The following is a 10371-nucleotide window of genomic DNA, read 5'->3' on the forward strand; positions in this document are numbered from 1 at the left end:
GATATGCAAAATAAATTATGTACATTATGGAAATGTCAAAGGATCAAGAAGACAGAATTTTATAGGTATGACATTTAATTAGAAAAGACTACAAGAATAAAATGAAAATATAATCCACAATGGGAAAAAGGAGAAAGCAAAACAAAAACAATGAAACTAGAACTTGGACAAATAAATATATTTGATGCATTCATAGATATGCTATGGCACCATAAATATGAGAGTAACATTACATTCCAATTTTAATGACTTTTTAAAAATTTATTCTTTATTTTGAGGGGCTTGTGCACACATGACATAACATCGCATTTCCATCTTTCATATGGGTTCTGGTTACTGAACTAAAAGTATTAGCCTTAGTGGAAGTGACCTTATCCAATAAACTATTCTAGAAAACCAGATTTTACATAAATTATTTCATCACAACTTTAGAATATCTAGAATATGTATCTTTCAATAATCATATTTTATTCTGTCTCTATTAAATGCTTAATTTTTAATGTAATATTTTAGCAAATTCTTTTTCATTTGTCATTTAAGCTTACTGATTAAATGAAAATAATAAATTGTGTGTGTGTGTATGAGAGAGAGAGAGAAAGAGAGAGAGAGAGAGAGAGAGAGAGAGAGAGAGAGAGAGAGATTATGTAAAAGATTGCAGTACCTAAGTATGCCTGAAGAAGTGGATGAATAACAGTAGCTGGTGTTATCAGTGGTTGTGAGTTGCCTAACATGGATGCTGTGCCGCAAACTTGGTACCTCTGGAGAAGTAGTATATTCTCTTAAGTGCAAAGCCATCACTTCAGTCCTTCTTTATTACATATAATGGTCAGCTATTATATTATTATTATGCAATAAATAAATATATAATTTTCTTGTTAAATGCTTTCTTACTTTTTTAGTGTTGTTGTCAGATTTGGCAGAGGAGAAACTGCACTGCAGTGGGCAAACAACTTTATGAGACTATTGAAGCAGTTCTTAAAATGATTGTGTAAATTCTCTCTAGAAATTAAAAATATTCTAATACATTGAAACATATAGTTATTTTTCCAGAATTCTTTTCTAATTGAAATATATTTAACATAGCTTTATAGGAGAACAAGTATAAATAATATAAATGTTCAGTGAGAAATGATTATTTGATTACCTTTCTGACTCTTCCAGAAGATTATGCAACAATTAAAAAAAATTGTGAAAAAGTATAATCACATACAACCCTGAGAGGGCTGATGTACAAAATACATAAAGAACTCAAAAAGATAGACTTCAAAATACTGAACAATCCAATTAAAAAATGGGTTACAGAGCTTAACAGAGAATTCTCAACAAAAGAATTTCAAATGGCTGAAAGACATTTAAGGAATTGCTCAATATCTTTAGTCATCAGGGAAATGCAAATCAAAATAACTCTGAGGTAACATCTTACACCTGTCACAATGGCTAAGATCAAAAACACTGAAGACAGCTTATGCTGGAGAGGAAGTGGAGGAAGAGGAACACTTCTCCACTGTTGGTGGGAATGCAAACTTGTACAGCCACTCTGGAAATCAGGATAGCAGTGTCTCAGAAAATTGGGAATCAATCTTCCTCAAGACCCAACTATACCACTCTTGGGCATATTCCCAAAGAATGTTCAATCTTATCACAAGGACACTTTCTTTCTTACTTTTTAATATTAGTTTTAGAGATTCCTTTAAATGACTTTTTTATAATCTCATTAATTTCCATTCAAATATTTTCTTTTTTACCAACATAATTTCTATCTCAAATAAAAAACCTGGCTTTCTGCTTGTAATATGTGCTGTTAATCACAAAATACTGCTGTAATCATTATTCTGTAATAAGAGGAAAAAATATAAACTATCTTTCACTGTTATTATTCCCATTGCACTATTTATATTTTTTAAATTTTCTATTGTCTTTATGAACAAGTTAATTCTATCTACTCTACTTCTTTTTTGCTTTATTCAGGTCTTATCTATACTTTGCCAACTTTCATTTTTAATTAAACATTTATCAGTCAGATAATTTATTAGTTGATTTAATCAATTATCCACTATTTCTTGAATTCCTATTGAGCAAAAGCCACTGGTCTCATTCTCTGGGACGCAGCAGCTGATGGACACCAAGAAAGTTATCCTTATCAAGTAATGTCAAGCTGTAAGAATGTATAGCTTGTAAGTAAATGAGCTTGCTTTAACACACTAAATGGAGTGGAATATTATTTAAGAACAAGAAATGCAGGCTTTACCATGTTTGGAAAGGTAATAGGGGAATATTTAATACATACACACATATATGTATACATTGAAAATTGTACAGGAACCTGAATGATGTATAATCAGAAAGTTAGAAAATACATTTTGTAGCCTTTTTTGCATTAAAAGAAAATAAAAGGAAGAAATTAAAAAGTATGATGAATATTAACCAAGGCATTGCCTTGAAGTAGACTACAAGTAGGGAAACCAAATATGAGCCTGGATATGTAGTTACAGATCAGATGAAAAAAGCCTTGTTGGTTGTAGTGAAAGTTTCAGATTTTATGCTAGAGCTATGTGAATTCACTGCTGCGCTATGAATAGTAAAAGACCAACACCTGATTTCCATCTTCTATTTTAATCTCCTACTGCTGTTCAGAATAAACCATTTCAGAAAGTAAAATATAGAAGTTAGTTGATTGGGTTTTTGGAGACAGACCCAGTAGAACTTACAAATGAAATAGGATACAGGAAATAAGAAAGAAACTAATGTTTGTAGTTGTAGATACAACTGTATCTAGCTGTTACAACTTAACCAGAGTGGAAAGATTCAAGAATGGTACAGGAGATAACATAGCTTAGCTCAGAATACATTGTCAATCAAGATATGTTTTTTTGAGATTTATTCAATAATTTAAATTTAAATCTAGCCAAAGTATTTCATTTAGACTAATTTTCAGTGATTGACTTTTAATTATACATTCATTAGAGATCGAGAAGCAAGCTACTGGAACTTGAACACCATTGAATTAAAAACTGGAATCCCACATAAAGCCTCCACTACCCTCATTGCCAGCACACAGACATCTGCTCTCTCACTAAGTTTTCGGCAGCAACCATGTCCAACTTGGTGGAGCTCAGTACCAAAGCCAAGATGTCCATTGTGGGCCTGGGCACCTGGCAGTCTCCCCAAGGCCAAGTCTAGGAAGCTGTGAAGGTGGCCATTGATGCTGGATATCGCCATATTGACTGTGCAAATGCATATTACAATGAGCATGAATTTGAAGAAGCCATCCATGAGAAGATCAATGAGAAGGCTGTGAAGCCAGAGGACCTCTTCACTGTCAGCAAGTTGTGGCCTACCTGCTTTGAGGGAAAACTAAAGGGAGCCTTTCAGAAGACCCTCGTGGATCTAAAATTGGACTATCTGGACCTCTATCTTATACTGGCCATAGGGACTTCAGCCCAGAAAGTTATTACCCAAAGATTATCAAGGCAATGTCCTCACCAGTAAAATAACATTCTTGGATGCCTGGAAGGTCATGGAGGAACTGGTGGATGAAGGGTTAGTGAAAGCCCTGGGCATCTCCAACTTCAACCATTTGCAGATTGAAAGGCTCCTGAACAAGCCTGGCCTGAAACATAAGCCAGTGACTCAGGAAAAACTGATCCAAGGGTATCACTGTCATAGCCTACAGTCCCCTGGTCTTTCCACATAGACCTTGGGTCAAGCCAGAAGACCCTTCACTACCAGAGGACCCCAAGATTAAAGAGATTGCTGCAAAGCACAAGAAAACATCAGCCCAGATTCTGATTTGGTTCCACATTCAGAGGAATGTGGTGGTGATCCCCAAGTCCCTGACACCAGCACAGATACGTGAGAGCTTTCAGGTCTTTGACTTCCAGTTGAGTGATCAGGAGATGGCCACTATCCTCAGCTTCAAGAGAAGCTGCAGGGCCTCCCTGCTGCCTGAGACAGTAAACATGGAAGAATATACCTACAATGAGAACTATTTAAGCTAAACCATCTGATGAGGCTTCAATCCTTTCTGACGCACACCTCACTTATTCCTGGACCCCCATATGAGCCAAGCCTGCCTGACATTGTGCTCTAAGCAATGTTCTTAAATATTCATGCTGAACCCAGGGGCAGACTGTCATGCAAGGCAATGTGACTTTGAGAAGCAAATGGACATTTCATTTACTAATTTAAACTGACTGCATGTTCCTCAAAAACAAAAACAAAAAAACAAATAAACAAACAAAAAAACAGGAACTCTGGTAACATTGGAGGATATAAAGCTAAAACAATAAAAATCACAACAGTCACAAAAATACACTGGAATCCCAATTATAATGATAAGAGAAATGTTAGAGTGGTTGTAAGGTCTGAGAATATCTAAAAATGGCCAAAGATGGAACAATGAATGAATTAGTAAAAACAACAGCCTAGGCAGGGCAGCAGTGGCCTACACCTTTAATCCCGGTAGTAGGGAAGCAGAGCCAGGTGATCTCTGTGAGTTTGAGGCCAGCCTGGTCTACAGAGTGAGAGCCAGGACAGGCAGCAAAACTACACAGAGAAACCCTGTCTCGAAAAACAAAACAAAACAAAACAAAAAGCCTAATAATTGGTAAATGTTATCATGGCACCAGTGTATATGTTGACATTGAGATGGACATCCTGATTTCAAGTTTCAAAGTGGTTGGTGAGGGTTTGATGTGTTACAGACTTTAATTAAGTATGCCAAGGAGCCACATGAATGGCATTTCCTATTGATCTAGTATCTATCCCACTGGAGGTAGTAAACAAAAGGAGTCCATGCAACTTACTCATAACATCATTATGAGATATGATATAAAGCCTCTTTCTAAAGAAACTTATAATAAATGAAGAGACCAATGACTACCCAAAAAATGAAGAGAATAAGCAAATATTGTGGGCCCAGCCATGAGCAAGACATTTCTAGCGTCTACTGAATGGTACAAGGAATAATGTGGAAAGTGAATCAGGAAATATGAATGGCCAAAAGGCAGAATAAGAGCCTGTACAATGCCATTTTCTAGACTCAGTACAAACATTGTAATTATTACTCAAAACAACTATACCCACCTACATTAGTACCAGACAAGACCAGCCTAATGAGTAATGTGTGATAGAATGGTGGTGAGGAGGGAACTCCAGGGGCTAAGCTCTTTAACTCTGAGATATTTGCTATAGCTAGGTCAGGGAAAGGGCAAACTGCAGTTTCGGTTGTATATTGACTGCTGAGGCTACCAGGATCTAACTGATAGATCCAAACTCATGGTAACAAAAGCATCCTGGTTAATCTCATCAGATCACAGAACAAAGCAAGCATTTATGCAAGAGAGAGATTTATGCAGAGGAAGGTTTGATAGGATAGATACCGAGATGCGTGTCATCATTACCTATATGGGAGTCTCTAAAACCAAATGTAATTTTAAAGATAAAACCAATAAATGTATAAAAAATGAAAATGAATGTTGAGGTGACAATTGGGTGTCTAGGGACACAGAGGTTTAGAAACAAAGACACTTGTAGCTGAGTATGAGATAACAAAATTGACAGATATGAGGAGGGATGGGGATCTGAGCCAGTTTCTGCAGGCCCTTGGTGGGGTTGGGGTGGGGGGACATATGGCCCTATTGTTCTTTAGATTATTTTTGCTTTTAATTAAGGTAATTGTAACTGACTAAATTACAAGTTTCCAAAAGAGCCTCTTAACTTTGGAAAAGAACCCTGAGACCTGTCCATAGTAAGGAGTAATTACAACCCCAGCTCTAGAGTGACTGTGAGAACAATGAGATTAGTATAACTAATGGCACCTGGGAGACCTGGGGGTCAGATGTAGCCACACACGTCAGTGGCTAAAACTGGAGTCAGAGATGGGTCAGGAGACTTAATGGGTGTCATGTGAGCAGAGCATAATGATAATTTTAGTTTGGTAAGGAGCATGTGAGCACTCCACTAACTCAGCCTATGTTATCCCAAAGAATTAGTCAGTCTTATTATAACTACTTCAGCTTTTGTCCACTTTTGTCATAGTTCCCTAACAGTCATTAGAAAAGAAGTTCCATGGCTTTTTCCTCTTTTAGAGACTACTGCTCTCAGTTGCTAATTCTTTCTCATTGTTGCATGAATCTTAAAAGTTCTTAATAAAATCAAACCTGAGGCTTGAGGGACACAATACCACCACACCTCATTCTTTTTAATGCTTAATCTCAAAAGTGTTAAAAAATCAGTCATCATCGCTGGTTGAACAAGGAACTTGGTGCCACTGTTTCATGCTGGTGAAACAGTAACTTTGGTGACTCTGAATTTCTGGCGTCTTAGGTCCTTAGGTCAAGAACAACTAGCCATTAAAATTCTATAATACTCAGAAGGCTTGCATCATTATCATGCAGCTAATACAAACTAATGGAGTAAGTTTTATGGGTGGGCAAAAATGGGGAAACCTCACTGAAAATTAAGACAGTTCTATCAGTAAGTGATTAAAATATCAGTAGTCTATGTCTCCTTACATCTACATTCCTCATCCAACACACAGAATGGAATGTTAGTTGCATGGGTCGAGCATGAAGGACAGACATTTCTGAATAATGTGATACCACAAACCAGAATTGGACTTCCCTGGAATAAGGACAGATTTGGTAGTATCCCTGAGGTCTGAGGAATAAATTCTAATTGATGACAGAATGTTAATTAGCACAATTTATAAGCACTTTAAATTTTTAAAAAGCTAAAGTACTTTCAGCTTGTATTAGTCTATCATTAAGTTTCTGATATGTTTTTAAAAATGAGTAATATTTTATACAATCTTATGACAAAAATTCTGTATCTTTAAGGAAGTGGCCAGGGACTTTAGCTTTGTATTCCACACATGTCTTTTGCCATGTTGGAAGACTTTTTTGTTGTTAGAAATGTCCTGTCATACTCCTAGACTGTAAGAATTAAGATTTCTTTGTTTTGTATTTTGGATAGGTTTTCATGTACCCATCATTTCACTTAACCTAAAATTTTGCACCAATTTTTAAAGAAAAGAGACCATTTGTTGTTAAATTTTAGAAAACATATTCATATATATGCAAATATGTTCATTGTATCTATATCTGTATACATGGAAAAAGCTATCTATATCATCAGGTAGTAAGCCACTGTAAAAGATGGAAGTTCAGAGAGTCATATTTATTATATTCAATGTCAGTGCATGTTATCTGCCTCAGTATGGGAGAAGATATGGCATGTCAGAAATCTCAGGTGGCTTATTGTAGAGTGGTAAGTACATGGAAACTCTATCATAATGGAACGTTTTAGACCCAGCTTCCTTGCTGCTTGGAGACTGTGGCTGCACACAAGCAAGAGTGCTTAGCAATGCCTCATTTGGGACAGTATGGTGAGTAAAAGAGACATAAGTCAGTGAAAATTATATGTTAATGGGAAACACAAGCATTAAAATATAATTGCAGACATGTAAATGCAAACTATAAAGTCTCATAAAAGAAAACTATAGGATATTAAAGGCAAGTTTAATTCAGTTCTTAAACATATCTTCTGGAGTTTACTCATCATTGACTAGACTTCTCCTTTTCCTGTCTTACACACTCAATGCCCTACATACAAACACCTTTATGTTGACTGTTAAGCCAGGCTTTCCTCCTGATTCTGTTGTTATCATTTATACTTGTGATTTGCTGAGTGGATGTGATTTCTACTTTCCTTGTTCTGACTCACTGAGGACAGGGATTGTCTTTAGTTTAAATTTCAGTCCCATATCTAATAAATGCCTCAGAGTCACTATGCAGGGACACAGTCATCTTTATGGAGTTTGTTTTCTGTAGATTCAGGTCATGAGTAAGAGAAATCAGAAAACTTTAATGATATTTATGATTCTCTTTGGAATGTCATATCCTACTTAAAACAATAAAACAGTTGTTTCATCTAACTCTCTTTAATATGTTACTGTATCACTTTTATACTTCTCAATTGCTTTTTTTAAAATCACATGTCAGTCTTTCAAATGTTCTATCCATTTACTAGAGTATATACAAAAACTACCTCTACTGAGTATCTACTATGAATAAACAAAGGTAGAGAATTTTCTTATATTCTAAACTTTTAATGTCAGTGAGGAACAGAGACATTATTCAAATCAAAGACTGCTGAACTTTGAAGTCAGCCACTCTCCTATTCAGTCTTACATTTGATCTTGGAAAATAGCTAACAAGTAAGAATTGAAATTACTTTTGGATCAATTGTGGACTTGGTTGTAACTCAGAGTGACTCAAGGTAGTTAGTCTTGAATAGAGAAAACCAGCAGGCATGTTATTCCCATGGGTCCACATTCAGCCTCTAGGTGTGCGTGCTGCCTTGTCTAAATCTAAAGCACTTGGGGTGCTTAAGTTGGCAGGTAATTTCCAACTAAATAAATACTACAGCTTACAAGGTAAAGGATCATTTGATAAAAAGCCAGTTTTACTTTATAATTCGTCTTCTCATTAAAACTTTCTCTAAGATCATAGCTGTCCTCCAAACACATACATGATATTTAAATGTAAATTTTGCTTACTGATGACTGAGAGCATTATCTTATTTCATCTCATTAATGGGCTTTTATTTCACTAAAAATCTATTTTCAACCAACAGACAAAAAAGAATATTTTGTCAAAAGGCAATTGAATACACTTTGAGAAATTTTGAACAACAGGGACATTTTGAAAATATAGTGTTTTTCAAAAGTTATTTTTCCTGTCTAAAGGAGTTGAACATCACTTCCAAACTGCCTTCTTCATTGTAAAACAAAGTTAGATGAAGAGCTTTTTACAGTGGTGGCAAAATCTAGACAGAGGTTACTTCATCACAAGGTGGTAATTTTCCCAAATTGGCTGAACATGCCACTTGTGCATTGAATTTCTGAACAATACTCTTTTGACGACATTTAGAAGTGATGTTTCTTACTCAAGGCTTCAGAATTGTAAGAACTACTGAAAATGAAGAGTAATTTCTAGAAAAATCAGAAATGTAGGTTTGATCACAAGAAATTCATCACATTTTTAATAATACTTCTTGTCCTAAGATTAACTGCAAAATTTGTAGTAGCCTAAACAATAGTAAAAATTAAAATGATAAAGTAAAGGAGAAGAATGACCCTGTCTAATTTCTGAAACACTGGATAGTGTACTGTGTGCCACTGTTAAGTGTGACCTGCAAGGACACACGTGTACACATGCGCGCGCGTGCGCACGCGCGCACACACACACACACACACACACACACACACACGTACACACACATATGTGTATGTGTCCCTTTTAAAGCCACCTCTTACTGTTAATATTCAATCAACCAGAAAAAACAGGTAGGGAATCTTACTTGGGTTCACAGAATAAGGAGAAATATTCCTGTCTCACTTGATGCTGTTTCAGATTCTTTTGTAGATAGACCATCATTGTGGGAGGTCAGTGTGGATAAAGATATTCACCTTATGACTGCTGGAAACCAAGGGATGGGCTACCTTAGGGAAGCTAAGTATGTACTTCAAAGGTAGACCCCTAAGAATCTATTTCCTCTACGTAGGTCTCACCTTATAACCGCTTACCCACTATGGACTCAATTTTGTGTTTGATCTTAATGCTGTTTTCACCATTATGACACATCTTCCCCCAATGCTGTCATCAGATGGAGCAAGTCTTCAAATCCTGATTCATTCATTTATTTTTTAAGCATTTTTCTTAAAGAGTTGGGGGTAGAACATAAAGCCTTGAGCATGTTGGATATCGACTCTACAGCTGAGTCAAATCCATATCCTAAAAACATAAACTTTTGAGGAGAAAATTATGTCCAAACAGGGAAGTCAATATTGATGGTACCCATCACTGGAAGAGTGACACAAAATTCTAATATTCATAAAACAAATGTAGCAAACAAGGTGTGTATTTTATATATTTCTCAAATCATCATGGGAAATATGGAGGATAGTATATTTGTCATCAAATATTTCTTTATTGTTTTTGAAATAGAGCGATAATATAGTGAAGGGATTTCTCAGTCATATTTAAACTAGCATTCCCTTTTAGTTTTCTTCCCCCACCCCTATCTATAATCATTGGAGTAATCATGTCTTATGTACATATAAAAGTATAAACCTGACAGTTAAAATATCTATTTATTTTTTAGCCTTTACTAATAGTAGTAACCCACACACACACATAATATCACACACATAATATATGCTGATGACAATTGCCTCTCCTTCTACTCTTCCCAGTTCCTCTCTACCTTCTCTCCCATTGTGATCCATCCATTTTCTAATTAAAAATCAATCTTCTGAAGAGTAATAATAAAATATAATATAATAATACAAAGCAAAACCAAATACAT

General features: G+C 35.6%; 1 pseudogene; it reads left to right on the forward strand.

Annotated features, from left to right (window-relative positions):
- Positions 1–3093: 3093 nt before the first annotated feature.
- LOC102927352 (aldose reductase-related protein 2 pseudogene) lies at positions 3094–3998 on the forward strand (annotated as a pseudogene).
- The last annotated feature ends 6373 nt before the right edge of the window (positions 3999–10371 follow it).

Source organism: Peromyscus maniculatus, chromosome 9, assembly GCF_049852395.1.
Source record: "Peromyscus maniculatus bairdii isolate BWxNUB_F1_BW_parent chromosome 9, HU_Pman_BW_mat_3.1, whole genome shotgun sequence".
NCBI classification, from domain to species: domain Eukaryota; kingdom Metazoa; phylum Chordata; class Mammalia; order Rodentia; family Cricetidae; genus Peromyscus; species Peromyscus maniculatus.